This window comes from Eptatretus burgeri, chromosome 18 (genome assembly GCF_056783735.1).
Source record: "Eptatretus burgeri isolate ZD-2024b chromosome 18, Ebu_testis_v1, whole genome shotgun sequence".
Classification (NCBI taxonomy): domain Eukaryota; kingdom Metazoa; phylum Chordata; class Myxini; order Myxiniformes; family Myxinidae; genus Eptatretus; species Eptatretus burgeri.
The window spans coordinates 28,601,878-28,618,500 of NC_140978.1; the positions used below are offsets into that span (position 1 = coordinate 28,601,878).

Here is a 16,623-nt window from a genome sequence, read left to right on the forward strand (position 1 = left end):
AGAGAGTAGCTGAGGAGTTTGCGAACAGGCTGAGTGGACACTTGGGGGGTCTGGATGCTTTTGGGGGTCCTGAAGAGTTGTGGAGCGCCTTTAAGACCACCGTCCTTGATGTTGCCAGTGGATGTCTTGGAACTCACCGCAGGGCAAAGAAGAATTTTGTCTCTCAAGGGACACTGGATACCATTGACCAGAGTCGCAGGGCCAGGCTGAATGGCAGAGCTGAGCTGTTCAGGGAGCTGAGGCGTAAAACTGTACGTGCACTGAGGGTGGACAAGGAGGCCTATGTGCGAGGAATCTGTGAGGGGGTAGAGCATCACCTGTGGACAGGTGATTCTCGTCCCGCTTACAGGGGAATTCGCGCATTACGTTCATCCAAGCCCATCCCTCGGAGCACTGCAGTTCGAGCAGAGAGTGGTAGGCTCTTGACAGAGGAGTCTGAAGTAAAGGCCCGCTGGGCCGGTTACTTTGAGCGGTTGTACCAGGCTGATCCCCCAACTGTCGAGTTGGACGTCAAGGGTGTTACAATCCCTGTTGCTGACCCACGAATAAACTGTGGTCCACCTTCGCTTGTGGAAACACGGGCTGCGGTGAACCAGTTGAAACGGGGCAAAGCTCCAGGGATTTGTGGCATCCATGCCGAACTTCTCAAGGCTGGTGGAAATGCTGCACTCGTGTCGTTGCATGCAGTTTTGTGCTCTGCCTGGAACACAGGCATCATCCCAACTGACTGGAAGAGGGGCCTTGTTGTCCCTCTCTGGAAAGGGAAGGGTGATCGCCAAGACTGCAACAACTACCGAGGGGTGATGCTGCTCTCAGTGCCGGGCAAGGTCTTTGCTCGGATAAGTCTTGATAGGGTTCGCCACCATCTGCTTGAGCACCAGCGTCCAGAGCAGTCAGGCTTTACACCAAAGAGGTCAACGATTGACCGTATCCTTGCCCTTCGTGTCCTCACCGAACGCAGAAGAGAGTTTCGGCAGGGACTGCTTGCAGCCTATGTTGATCTCTGTAAAGCGTTCGATTCAGTGATTCGGGATGTCCTCTGGAGGCTTCTTGGTCTTCGTGGGGTGCCACCAAAACTGATCGATCTGATGTCTGAACTCTACTCTGGTTCTGAGAGTGCTGTGAAGTGTGGTGGTACCACCTCTGACTTATTTCCAGTTGTTACTGGAGTTTGTCAGGGATGTGTACTGGCCCCCACACTTTTCAGCACTTGTATGGACTGGATTTTAGGGAGGATGTCGGAGAGATCAAGTTGCGGTGCATCGTTTGGGAATGTCAAGATCTCGGACCTTGATTTTGCAGACGATGCAGTCATCTTTGCGGAGACTTTAGACATCCTTTTGGGGGCCCTCGAGGTGCTGAATGAAGAGTCGGAGCCGCTGGGATTACGGGTTTCTTGGGTCAAAACTAAGATCCAGGCTTTCGGTGACATCTTGGATGCTGCTGTCCTGTCTGTGTCTGTTTGTGGTGAGGATGTTGAGGTCATGGAGAGATTCACTTACCTTGGCAGTGATATTCATGTCTTTGCTGGCTGCGAGTCAGAGGTCAATAGACGTCTGGGTCGGGCCTGGGGAGTCATGGATTCACTGGATCATGGGGTGTGGCGCTGCCGGTACCTGTGCGGGAGGACGAAAGTCCGAGTCTTCAGGTCCTTGGTACTTCCAGTCTTGCTCTATGGGTGCGAGACTTCGACTCTGACCAAGGATCTGAGACGGAGACTTAATTCCTTTGGTACCAGGTGAGTAGGGTGGATTTACTGATTCTGGCTCACTTTTCCCCATGTAAATGAATGGGGGATTTTCAGCGATTCCCTTTTTTTTTCCCTAAAAATAAACCCCCTTTTTATCCGTTTTTCCCTGCTGTGCAGGGGTTTGGCTTTTTGTGAGGCAATGTTTTATGGTCGGATGCCCTTCCTGGACGCCTCTTACAACACAGGGATATGGTACACCTATTCTAACCGGGGCATACACCGGGACCAGTATACTGGTACTCATTTCGCCGACCTCGGAAGGATGACAGGCTGAGTCAACCCCCTGGTGTTAATTCAGCAGCTGAGCGGGATTCGAACTCGGGACACTGGGATCCCAAGCCGCCACCCTAACCACTAAGCCAACACCAGGCTTTGTATATATATAACCAGGCTATCCCAAGGTATATTTATTTGTCTCCCCTTTAACCTGGAGGTTGATCAGCTCACTCATTGAACCTATAAAGATTTGTTCATTCTCAAATTCCTTCAATAGTTTAATTTTCTTTGCACAATAATCCCCATCTAAAATATTGACAAACAAAACATTTGAATCTTTATATTTTTTAAGATACCCCTTTTGTGCCATTACGAAATGATAAACTTCTCTTAATGATCTCATCTGACCACCTCCTGAGCCACATATCATTTTGAGATTATAGTAAATTGTTTTTTCATTGTTCAATTGATAACCATCAAAGTTTTCAGTCCATTCAAGGATATTCATTTTTTTCTTTACATCCTCTAACTTACTAGTTTTTAAATTAATTCGCTTATTTGTTTTATTTACCTTTGTTTTAGTTATTTTTTCAATAAGACTTATTTGATATTTTTCACATTCATTATGTTTTCCATTTATATACCAAGACTGAGATTTTCTCCACTCTTTAGTTTGATTAATACTTGGTTTAACCATTTATATATTGTGAAAAAAACCCTAACCCTTCTTCCCATCGTTAAAACGCAATCTATTTTATACACTCTATCATACAATATCCATATGGAACACAATCTATTCCATTATCTAAAATAAATCTCTTATCATCAAAGGCTCCTAATGCCTTTTTATTTACTTCTTCACTATATATGTTATGTTTATAACTTCTTATTGTATTCATTTTCCTGTATTCTTCTTTCTTATTCATCAAACAATTATAATAATTTCTAAAAGTTATTGATTTCTTTATTACATATTTCTTTATTCCCTTTAACCTCTTATCAATCTGATCACCATACTTATAAGCATATGCCTTTGCTCTCAATCCAATAAACTCACTCATTACTTTTCCACCCAACTCATCCTTAAACTTACCAATAACCTTTTCATTCTTTTTGGAAAATAACTCACTCTTCTTGCTGAAATTACTTGTATCATATACTCCAATATTTTTCTTCATATCTTCATAAACATCATCAGTTTTTATATCTAGGATAAAACTATCAGTGTCCATATACAACAATGAAACATTTTCACCATACTCTTTCTTTAAGTCATTATACAAATAATCATACATCAATATCTTTGATAAATCAAGAACTGCTGTTCCAATATAAATTGGTTTATCCATTACAATACTTTCCTTTTTCATATGAATTGCAGAAAAGTTCTCTGAAAAAACCTCTTCTCTCTCAAAACTTGGTTTATTTATCAATCTCGAAGCTTCTTTCCAAGATGTTGCTAATCTAATGTTTTGCCTGTTTCTAACATTTTCCATAGTCTTTCCAAATACAGCATTATTCATTAATTTATAAAAGTCCCCTTCAAATTTTACTTTTGTATTTGCTCTCATATCTGTATTGAATTGAATATACTTTTTCACCCAAGGACTTTGTTTAAATTTTAAAACTCTATGAATTTTAGCAACTCTCAATCCTTCTCTCAAAAACTGTTTTAAGCTTCTCTGATGTAAAACATATCCCTCTTTATCATAGAATGTTGTTAATAACTTTTCTGTTGATTTGCCTTTAATATTAAAACTTTTATGATAATCACTGAACCATTCTTTCTTTGGGGTTTCTTTCTCACATGCAAAAGGAAGGTCTTTATGCTTATTATGAAGAACACTCGGGTACCTCAAATCAACTTCAAAATAATAACCTTCTTCTTCGTCATTCAATTCCTCTTGAGAAGAAATAACAATATTCATCAAAGCCTTTTCATAATCCTTTTCTTCCACCCACTCTAATTTACCATAAGGTAGAGATTGAGACATTGCCCATCCATACAAATTATTAGCATCAAAATACATCAAATAATTACTATCTTTTTCACTATCATAATTTGGAAGATATTTATTATTTGCTTTAGCATATCTTTTTGAACATACTTGTGATATTCCACCTCTCTTGGACTTCTCAATCATCAAAAGCATATCCACATCACTGATTAAATCTATATCTTGTTTTGTCATTTTCAACATTGCACTCCAAGCTAAACCAGGAGCTGTGAAATAGTGGGCAGGGTCTAATCCATAACAATTTTTATTATGACAGAGTGTTCTAAAAGCCTCAAACACATCAGCTAACAATAAAACATCTGTTTTTAGATATAAATCGTGATATTCTCCAAGGTTCTTTATCTTAAATAATTTCCATATTTCTTGTGCGTGTTTATATTCCTTATCACTTATCTCTTCTTCATAAAGGTTATTATAGAAACTTTCTTTTGATGGAAGTTGTGTTTCTTTAAATCTCATAAATGAATCCATATAATCATAAGGATAAATTCCCTTACTTGTAAGAATTTTCTCTTTACTTTGAATTTCATTCCTTGTTTGAATTTCCTCTCTCGTAAGAATTCCTTCTTTAATCAGAATTTCATCTTTAATCTGAATTTCCTCTTTAGTTAGAATTTCATTCATTGTTCGAATTTTCTTTATAATTAGAATTTCATCTTCAGTTAGAATTTCTTCATTAATTACAGTTTCCTCTTTACTTTGAATTCTCTCTTTAATCTGAATTTCCTCTTTAGTGAGAATTTCCTCTTTTGGAAAGAATGAATTAAGATTTGGAAAAGAGTCCGTGGAGCTTAGATTTGATGCGAGGTAGGCTAGTGGTGTTCCCATAAACTTGTAAGAATCTAGAAACCTAATACGAGTTAAAGGTTTTGTGAATATCATTTTTGAAAATGAAATATACTTTTGACTTGTGTTTGTTATGGCAGAAATATTCCCTGGTGTTTTTGAAAGTTCATTTATAAATAGATGTGTATCATAGTTGGCGCTGTTGTGAAGAAAGACTGGAATAAAAGAAGGTAATTTATAATTAAGATTACAACAGGAATGAGCGGGACCTCTATATTTACCAGTAAGATGACAATGGTCTCTAACTTTAGACTCCTTAATTTCCCCCTCACAAATATGACAGATATTGTTCATTCTAAATTCTAATTTTTCTTCTTTGGTTAATTTCATCGGTTCATTTGTTTCTTTCATTAATTTAGTGAGTCTTATACAATCCTTTTCTAATCGTTTTACAAACTCTTGTGAAGCATTTTTTCCACGATAATGTTCAAGTTTGTTATACTTTTCTCCAACAGATGATTTGATATAATAACAGAAACCACAAGGAATATGTTTTTGATATTTATTTGTATATGGTTCTTTTGGATTAGGAGAAGCAGTATTTATCTTTTTAAGGATACACTCAAAATCAGCGTATATCACAAATGGGTGCATGATAGATTTATTATAATCTTCAAAAGAAATCTTTTCACCAGGTTTAGGCATTGTAATTACAGCTGATTTATGATTACTACAATATTTTGAATGTTGTTCTAATCGTTCTTTTGTATGAAATGAATTAAGACATCGCTTACAAGGATATATTTTGTTTGCTGTTCTGAATACCTGAGAAGAGATTAATCTTGATAAATTATTGATGTATGTGTAATGTGAATTCTTTCCAACACTAAAATATAAAAGATCAATGTGTGTTTCTTCATTTTTATAGTTGTTTGAAATTTTTAATATTTGAACTTTGTTTGTATCCGTTAATCCATATACATTAATAGAAAGATTATTCTTTTTCTCAAATTTAGGAATATCTGTTAGTGGCATTGGGAATTTAAAATCTTTAATGTCCAAGGTATTCTCATATTTCATATATTGTTTTACTCTTTCTGAATTACATTTTGGTGGATGTAAGTGAGCAAGAACAGACCAGAGAAAACATTTATTATCATTGTTCTTAATATTAACAACTGCCTTCTTTAGTTTTATTTCTTTTGGTAATTCAATATAAGAAGAAGCTTTAAGAGGGTTTGATTTTAGAATGTGTATATCTAAAAGATGATTTTTTTAATATTGAATCCACTTCCTACCACTGTATTATCAACATCCTCCTCTTGTCTTGATAGTTCTTCATAAACCCCACTATTCAAAAAATCTTGAAATGATGTTATAAAATGAAGATCTGTTCTCATATAAGGAGTTTGTTCTTCATCTTGTCTTTTCATATTCATTTTCACTCCCATATAAAACTTTAAAGTTTTCATTTCTTTTAATGTCTTTTTAATAAATTTTTCAACATCGGGTTTCACTATTTCAATTGATTCAGCTATTGATGATGGACCGGGTTCTCCAAATTGAAAAATCCTTATTTTTATATGCCCTTTAAATGCCCCATCAGTGTTTTCAATATAATAGTCTCCCTTTACTTTAAACTCATTTTTCTTGTGTTTTTGTGATTGAAGATGTTTATTATAACTACTCTTCAAAACATCCTTTGAACAGATATCACAATGTTTTCTTTCCAACTCAAGAGGAGATATTTTATGAAACAGATTAAATGTGTGTTTGTTGGTTCGGAGGTGTTTTCTATAATGTTTATATTCGTGATTACAAACATCGCAGTACGTTGTATTCACCATATTTATAGAATAAAACTTTGCTTAAACTAAAATTTTCTTGATGAAAATTTCGTTTGTTTTACAAGGTGAATCTGTGCTTAAAACCATTTTATCCTCCAACTTTTTCACTTAATAAATACAATGTTTCAAGACACAAAAGACAAGTTTCAATCAATCTCTTCATCTGTTAAAGATACTGAGAAATATGTCAAGGATGTAAAATTGAACAAAGATAAATATAACAACTATTGGATAAAAACTATTATGGTAAATAATATGAGTTCTTCAATTTCCTTCAGTGGAAGGGCCTTTAGTATACCTGGTAGAACATCAATTAAAGTATCTCTAACAAAAGTTTCTCCTCTCCTTCTAGTAATATATTCAAAACTAGAAAAAGCAATGAAACAAGAAAAAGTATCAAAGAACAAAAACCTTATGGATGAAGCTTTAGAAAGAAAAGATAAGACCATCTGTAATATGCAAGGAGAAATTTGTATTTTTTTCAACAACCCTAAAGATGTAAATCCTGATGAAATAAAGGATGTTAATATATCAGGTGAAATGACATTTCGTTCAATAGTAGTTAACGATAATTTTAAAATTACCTTTAATATAAAAAATGTTGTCGTTGAATCTGATAATGAAAAAAGTATATCGATATCGATGGTAATATACAACTGAAAGTATAGATGAATTTCAGTTTAAGTAAAGTTTTACTTTATAAATATGCTAGACTTTCCTGATTCTCCATATGACAAATTTGAGAATTGTCCTGCGTGTGAAAGACGGGGATTAAACACAGAGTCAAAAGCCTATAAACAATGTATATTCTGTGATTATCTTCTAATTAATGATAATAAAAAATATAAAAAGGAAAATAATTCTTTTAGATTTACACCAAAAATGAATTACTTTACAAGATTGATTAGAGAAATGAATGTAAAGTATGAGGATGATAACACACCTTTCCTTACAAGGGAAGAAACTGAACGTATAAGAGAAATGTTCAAAGGATTGTTGTTGTATATTATTCATGGATGTAATTTTCAGGGAAATATCAACACAAGATATTGTATAAATAAAATAATGGATTATCTTGAAATTAAACCTGAACTTAGGATAAAATATAGAGTTTCTAAAAAAGCCAATAATAAATTAAATAACCTGTTTTTCAAATATATAAATGAATGATTTTTTACCTATTTGGGAAAATAAGATAAAATTTAACAACCATAAAAATCTCCCAAATTCATTAAGATGTCTCATAGTTGGTTCAAGTGGATGTGGAAAAACCTGCTTACTTTTAAAAATGCTCCTCACTCCCAACTTTTTAGATTATGACAATTTAATAATTTTCACAAAGTCGAGTTTTCAACCAGAGTATCAACTACTCTCACAAGGTTTTAATGCTGGTCTTCAAAAAGAAGATATAATCGGTTTATTTAAACGTCAAAAAAACCTAAATGATTATAACATTGAAGATATAATTCAACTATTTTGTGATACACAGAGATGTAAAAAGAAATCAAATCCTATAACTTGTATTCTTAGTGATAATACGGATGATATACCGTCTCCCAAGATTTGGATAAATCAAAAAGAACCTCGTTATCTTTGATGATTGTGTTAATGAGAGAAACCAAACGGTAATGGACAGCTACTACACAAGAGGGAGACATTCTTCTTGTAATTGTATTTATCTTAGTCAATCGTACTTTCAGCTTCCTCGTCGTTCCATCAGAAACAATGCTAATACTTTTATTTTATTCAAGTTAAATTCAATAGATATAAACAATTTTTGGAGAGACAATTGTTCTACATTATGTAGTAAAAAGGAATTTGGGGATTACATGAAACACACGACTGAAAAATATAAATATATTGTTGTGAAACAAGATGAGATATTAAATGATATTTTTCAATAAATAAATGGATGCGAAAGAAAGAGCAAGAAGATTTAGGGAACATCAAGAGTTGGTTTCAAAAGTTGTAAAACAACAGGAAGACATAAAGAAGAAACGCAGACAGAAACTAACGGGCGAAGAAGCATTTGAAAAAAACAAGAGAAATTTTTTAAACCACTTTTAAAAACTTCCCAAGAAAAATGAAAGATGTTTCCACAGTTCCCACAGTAGAATATACTCCTAGAAAGCTTCAAATGTTAAAAGATTTCAGTCAAATGACGGAGGAAGAATTAGAGCATTTAGGAGAATTAGAATATGATGATGAAGGTTTATTTCAACAACTGGAAGAGATTAATCAACCCCCTGATTATATTGTGAATGCTGTTCAAAACAATGAATATTCAGCGGATTCAAAAACCAAAGCAGGACTCATTCCAACAGAACAACCAGCAATATTTCATCTTGTTAAAGAAAAGGTATTGATATTTAATGATGAATTAAGGTTCTTAAGTTCTGCTCAACCCCTGTTAAACTAACTCCGAGATTAATGTTTCTTCTCACAAAAGATGGAAGACAAGGTTCAACTGTGAGGGATGAATCAAAGTATATTGATAAACCATTGGATATGGAAAATAATGATGATAGAGTATATATTGATTTGCTGAACACTCTAAATTATAAGGTTATTCTTTCTGGTAAAAGTAGGAAGAATGAGAAGGAGAAACACATTATTCAGGCTTTAAGTATCCTTGGTTCAGGTATTAGTTTTCTTCCAAATGACCCATCGCAATTAGTTAATAGACTGTTATTGTTGTTCGGCAGTAAGAAGGCTGGAAATAACAATTGTTTTAATGAAGCATCAGCCATTTTAGATCAGTTGATGAACATGAAAATAATTAATAAATCTCAATATAAAGACATTTTATCTCATATTAAATAAGATGAGAAGCACAATCCTGAGTTTTAATTTCACAACAAGCGACCACACATCTTCATTCCCATACCCACTACAACTTGACACAACAAAAGAATATGAGGCATCTTTATTGTCCATGGAAACTTATAATACCTTATTTAATATAACTGATAAAAATGACAAGTTTAGTTATAATCCCGGAAGTGGATACAAAACGATAACAGTCTCACCCGGAGCATATGAGATTTCTCAAATATCTTCCGAAATTGCTCGTCTTATGAAAGAACAGGGTGATGAACCAAAAAATATTGTTATAAACATTCAAAAACATACTTCAAAATCAACGATTAAAGTTAAAAATAACTACAAGGTTGATTTCACAATTGATAATTCATTTAGAGAGTTATTGGGTTTCTCCTCAAAAAAGATTGAAACTAATGGGACGTTTTACAGTGATAATGTCATTCAAATATCCTCAGGAATAAATTCGGTGTTAATTCACTGTGATTTGATTGATGGTGCTTATAATGATGGAAAAAAACAAATACAATATTTTCATTCAGTGCATACTCAACCCCAATTGGTTATAAATTCAATATGGAACCCAAAAATTTGGTTTATCTACCTGTGTCAGGAAAAACCATACACAGAGTAAATTTTAGGATAACCGACCAAGATAATCGTGTGATTTCTTTTAATGGAGAAGTTATATCCATCAGAATTCACCTACGTGAAGTTTTCCAATAAATAAATACGATGGTTATTGTGAGGAAACACGAGTTGGGAAAATATAAAATAATTACAGGGGATGGGATGTTCCTTTCCCCATACTACAAGGGTGAAGGTATGTATCTTGGTAGAGGATACTATAAACCTAAGAGACAAAGGGGTGTTGGACATCAATTTAGAGGAGATGGGATAATTGATACTCTCATGGGTATTGGTTCAACTATTCTTAAACATAAAGATCTAATTGGTTCAACTGCTTCTGCTGTGGGAAATGTAGCAGGTGCTGTAAAGAGTATAAAAGATGCTCAGAAGGAATCTCATAAATTACAAGCAATAAAAGAAATTAAGAAAGGCAAAACTCAGTTGTCCCCCAAGAACGACAGAAAATAATTCAAATACTTGGATCAGGGTTTCAAAAGTTTTAACATCTTTTTCCTAAATAAATACAAGTATGGAAGCAATTGATAGTATCTATGATTTGGATGATACTATTATTATCTCAAACTCCACTAAAAAAGAAGATTACTTCAAGGTAAATGCAATAACTGGAACAGACTGGAATACGAATGGTACAAAAAGTTTTGAAATAAATAATCAACAAACCTATTTGAATCTCTCCGAAAGTTTCTTGTTGTGTAAATTTAAATTCACTAAAGCTGGGAATAACACAAACGCTACACTTGTAAATGATTTCTTCTGGAAAATGTTTGATAGTGTGCGTTTGTATATTGGAACACAAGAAGTTGAAGCGGTTGATTATGTCTCTGCTGTATCTGAAATGATAAAATTTACACTCTATACATTCAGTGATAGAATGGGAAAGGGGTCTGTCGAAGGTTTTATTCCTGATATGTCAACGGGAACAAACACAGACCCTGGATATATTCAAAGGAAAGGAGCGTATAATGATGATACAAAAGCAGAAAATAGTTTTACTGTGGCGGTTCCTCTTAAAGGTATATTTGGATTTTGTGATCATGATAAAGTTCTGTATGGTCTTAAAATTAGATTTCAACTACAAAGGAATGATAATGAAAATAGATTGCTTTTTGGTGTTGGTAATGCTTTTGGTGATCAGAATAAATTTGTAATTGAGGAGATGAGTTGGTATATCAGTGAATATACTCCTAATCTTAAAACAGAAGAGATGTTGAATCGAAGACTTAACTCAAAGAAACCACTCAGTGTATCATACCTCAAAAGAAGATGTCAACACGTTAAACTCAATCAAACTACTTACACGTGGAATTTGGGTGTTCTGGAAGGAAAGCCACGATATCTGTGGATCATTTTTAAAAAGCCAGATGGTGATACTGCGACTGATAAGAATAATGCATTGAGTGATAATGCTAAGGTGAAACAACTTCGCGTTTCTCTAGATGGAACATTTTATCCACGAGATAGATTGGAAATTAATTGGGAAAAAATGATTTTGCTGAAGCATACAAGTCTTACCAAAAGGTGTGTGAAAGTAATGGAAATAAAGAACCTATTTTGGATATGACAGCATTTAAAAGTTTGTATACAATCTATGCGTTTGACCTGAGCGCGCAAAAGGAAACTATAAAGTCTAATCGAGTGGATACTTCCCTATACATTGAAAGAGGAGAGAGTGAAGAAGTTGATACATATTGTTTGCTTTTGGAAGAAACAGAATTGCAGATTAATACAGATAATGGTGTGATGATTAGTCTCACATAATTTTTTGTTAAATAAATGAGTGGCAAAGTACCAACTGGGGTATATGTTAATCAAATCAATCTTCATAAACTATCATCTTGTGTTCAAAATCAAAAGCCTTGTACGATTAACGTTAATACAATTCAGAGAAAAGGAGCAGTAAGAATTGATGTTTTGCTCACAAGAGAACAGGTTAAAATCTTGAATGACACTGGCTCACTTAAAATTAAAATGACAAAACCAATGTTGAAAAAATATTCAATAAGAGAGACGAGTGGAGGATTTCTCCCATTTCTAATTCCTTTATTTGCTGGTTTAAGTGCGGTTGGAGCATTGACGGGTGGTATTTCAACAGCGGTGAAAACTGCCAACGAAAGGAAGGCTCAACTCCAGGCTCAAAAAGAATTGGAAAGACATAACAAAGAGTTGGAGAAACAAATTAGTGGAAGTGGCGTAATTGTAGATTTTGCTGAAAAACTTGAAGGTCTGCCTGATAAAGCGAGATTGTTAGTTGGAGATATGCTTTCTTCTATTGCACAAGCAGGTGTAAAATTAACGAAAAGAGGTAATGGATTATATCTTTCTAATAAATAAATGAGCATTGATGAGTGGTTGAAAGAATTTGGAAAGAATACAACATCAAATTTACAACTTGCCAAATATTGTAAGAAATTAAAAATTCAAAATGTGGTTATTTGTATGAGAGATGAATTAACAAATGTGCCGAAACATACAAAGAATATTATTATGAACTTAGAAGATAATAATGGGAACGGTTCTCATTGGGTTTGTATTTTTAATAATCAAGACAAATATTATTTTGATAGTTTTGGTCTTCCACCACCTGTTGAAGTCATAAAATTCTTACAGAATGGTGTTTATCAAACATTTCAAGTCCAAGAATTAAATTCCAAGTGTTGTGGTCAATTATGTCTATATGTGTTATTTCAACTCAACAAAAATAAAAAATTTTATGATATTATTTTTAATCTAATATAAATGACTTATGTTGGTAAAGATGGTTCTATCTTTGGTGTATCTCAAGAACTGGATATTGATTTATCAAATTATTACACAAAGGCACAGGCTGAACGACATAAATATAATATAACCAAAAATATTAACATGAAAAATGCTTTTAAATTAAAAATTATCCAAGCCCGACTGACGCGAATGACTTGGTGAGATTAAGCGATTTATCACAATATATATACTTAAATAAAACGGCTGTGTATTCCAAAGATACAGAAGTGTTGATATTATCTCCAGGTCATACAGAATTCACAGTTCGAATTAAAATAAATTTTTATAAAGAAGGGCGTATCGTTTGTATGAGAATAGAACAATGGGGGTATGATATGAATGATTTAGGGTATAATTGGTCATTTAAAATTAACCTCGAAGACCTGGAACAATTAAATCAGTCTCGTAAGGAAGAATATTATCCACTTGGTATCGAGAATGAGTTTTGTGGGTCCACGATTAGTAAACAACAAATAAAAAGAATTTAATAAGGGTAAATATAATAATGGTTTTGCCCTTGTTTATCTCATGAAAACAGAAAAAACAGGATTATATATAATAAGTAAGGAAATACAAAATGATTTAACTATGGGAAGATGGGGAGGTGTTTCGTGCCATAATATTATTCTAACATATATTTCTAATACATAAATGACAGCAAGAAGGCTTCAAGAAAATTATCATTTCTGTGTCCAAGCATACCTTCAAGAAAAGGGTATTCGGTATTTTAATAAATATGTTCTACAACATAAGAATGAGGTATTTTCAATAAAAGATTGGCATTATGCTGATGTTGATAAACCGACAACTTTAGATTTAATTAGAATGTTAAATAATGAAAAAATTATAAAGTTAAGAAAAGGTAAGGCTCTTTTAGAAATTCAAAAGAAATTTTATTGGTTTCCTGTTGTAAAAAAATTATTTTCGATGCAGGAATAACAAGAAATCCTGATGAATATATGTATAATATTCTATGGGGTGTAAACGATTCAAGGATAGTAAGGGATGAGGAAGGAGTTGAAGAAGAGAGGGAAGAGGAGGAAAAGGAGAATGAGGAGAGGGAGAAGAAAGAGAAGGAGGAAAAAGAGAAGAGAGAGAAGGAGGAGAGGGAGAAGAAAGAGAAGGAGGAAAAAGAGAAGAGAGAGAGGGAGGAGAGGGAGGAAAGAGCGAGACAAAATAAATATCAAAATATGGAAACCAGTGAGATTCAAAAAAGATTGGCGGTATTACAGAAAATAACTCAACCCACCGAGGAGGAAACCAAAGAATTGACAAGTCTATTTGCAATATTTTCTTCAAGACTATTGACATCGTCAAGCCATTCATTTTAATTCAAGTTTTTTCTTAAATAAATGGAGGAGAGAGTGAAGGCATTTCTTAGGATTCTTTATGTTTTAAAAATTAAGATTCAAATGTGCATGTTGGAAACTAAAAAGGTTTTTGCACTCTGCAGGAATTTTTCTCATAAATAAATGAGTTATTGTCTCAAATGTAAAAGAAAACTAATACTAAAAATATTTCATATATTAAAAGTAAAAATAACAGGGTTATACAAAAAGGTATATGTTCGGTGTGTGGTTCAAAAAAAAATCAATTTATCTCCAAACACAAACTCGGAGGAGATATACAAAAGTTTTTATCAGGAAGTAAATTTACAACTACTGGAATACCAGGGGAATTACATCTTCCAGGGTATTCTTTCTGTGGTCCAGGCACAAACTTGGATAAAAGATTAGATGAGGCAGACAATCCTAAATCCTGGAGTAAACCAATCAATAGAGTTGATGAAGTGTGCATGAGACACGATATTGATTATGGGAATACCACAACGTTGGAAGAAAAGCATGAAGCCGATAGAGAAATGTTGTATAATTTGTCTCTGATACAAAATCCAACCTTGAGAGAAAAAGTTGATAGGTTCATCGTGAAGAAGATGATTAGTGCTAAATTGAAACTTGGACTTGGAAATTCAAAAACTCATAGGCTCTAATGATGCCATTAAGACTGAAGAGCAATTAGCTGATGAATTACATAAACCAATATTCACAAAGTTTCAGAGAAGGAAAGTTTATTCCAAGGAAGTTGATTATATCTGGTCTGCTGATTTGATTGAACTCAATAATGATAAGGGGTACAAGTATGCTTTAACCGTTATTGATTTGAGGAGTAGATATGTGTGGGTTGTCCCTTTAAAAACAAAACAGGTAATACTCTTATGTTAGCTTTTCAACAGATATTTAATAAAAGTAAGAGAAAACCTAAAAAATTGTGGACTGATGAGGGTAGAGAGTTTTATAACAAGACATTTATGAATTTTCTAAAAAATAACAGTATTACATTATACAGTACCTTTAATGAAGGGAAGGCAGTTGTTGTTGAACGTTTTAATCGTACCTTAAAAGAGAGACTATATAAAAAATTCACACAACTCGGTTCACAACAATGGTTATCTTTTATTCAGGATATTGTGGATAAGTATAATGACACGATTCACACGTCAACGAATATGAAGCCATCAGAAACATTTACAAAATTAAAATATGAAAAAGAGATTAATGTCAGAAAACCTAAGTTCAAAGTTGGTGATATCGTAAGAATATATAGGTGGAAATCTCATTTTGAAAAGGGTTTTACTGAACGATGGACGAAAGAACTTTTTAAAATTGTTGATGTAATAGATACGGTTCCTTGGACTTATAAGATATATGATTTGGAAGGGGAAGAGATTTTAGGTTCATTTTATTCACAGGAATTACAAAAGACAAAGATAAATTGAAATTTTTGACTCCGCCCCTTTTTGACTCCACCCACACAAGCCCCACCCACACAAACCCCACACAAACCCACCACACACAAACCCCACACAAGCTCCAATAAATTGAAATTTTTTGACTCCGCCCCTTTTTGACTCCACCCACACAAGCCCCACCCACATAAACCCCACACAAACCCCACCACACACAAGCTCCACACAAGCTCCACACAAGCTCCACACAAGCTCCACACACACAAGCTCCACCCATATTCACATAATTAGTGATTAGTTAATTAGTTCCCCCACACACAACATGTTTATTTAATTAAAAAATTATCCACCCATCCACACAAGCTCCACTCATCCACCCATCCACCCATCTCTCCACCCATCCATTGATCCACACAAACCTCATCCACATTCGCCCCTGCCCACATAAACCCCGCCCACATAAGCCCCACCCACACAAGCCGCACCCACATAAACCCCGGCCACACGCACCCCGCCCACACAAGCCCCACCGAAGCCCCGCCCACATAAACCCCTCCCACACAAGCCCCACCCACACAAGCCCCACCCACACCCCGCCCACACAAGCCCCACCAAAGCCCCGCCCACACAAGCCCCTCCCACACAAGCCCCACCCCCTCATCCCCCTGTGCGCCCCCACCTTTGACCCACCACCTCCCTCATCCCACCCCCACCCTTCCCCACACACACACATGGGGAGGGGAGGGATGGGATGAGGGGGTGATGGGTCATTGGGGGGCGCACCTACCCTCCCTTCATGTTTTGATCCTCTTCTTGTAATTCAGAATCAAGTAATTGTATACAAAACAAATATAATTTATTAATATTGAAAATATTAAATATTCATTTGCGAGAATGTATAATCTTTCCCAGCAATCTTCTCCAGATGTCTTGTGATTTCGAAACTCAGACACCATATTCTGTTTTGAAACAAAAAGTGGATAATAATTACATGGTAATATGAGTAAGCCTCGTTGACCACTGAATTAA

At 34.5% G+C, this 16,623-nt stretch overlaps 1 protein-coding gene and 1 long non-coding RNA gene across 8 annotated transcripts in view; one reads left to right on the forward strand and one right to left on the reverse strand.

Annotated features, from left to right (window-relative positions):
• Positions 1-16,623, forward strand: part of LOC147008802 (receptor-type tyrosine-protein phosphatase gamma-like) — a 732,556-nt gene that overhangs the window by 227,553 nt on the left and 488,380 nt on the right. The window lies entirely within an intron of this gene.
• Positions 16,386-16,623, reverse strand: part of LOC147008803 (uncharacterized) — a 2,006-nt gene continuing 1,768 nt past the window's right edge. The window contains exon 3 of the long non-coding RNA XR_015053308.1: positions 16,386-16,553. This is a non-coding gene — a long non-coding RNA (uncharacterized LOC147008803). The remainder of the gene's footprint in view (positions 16,554-16,623) is intronic.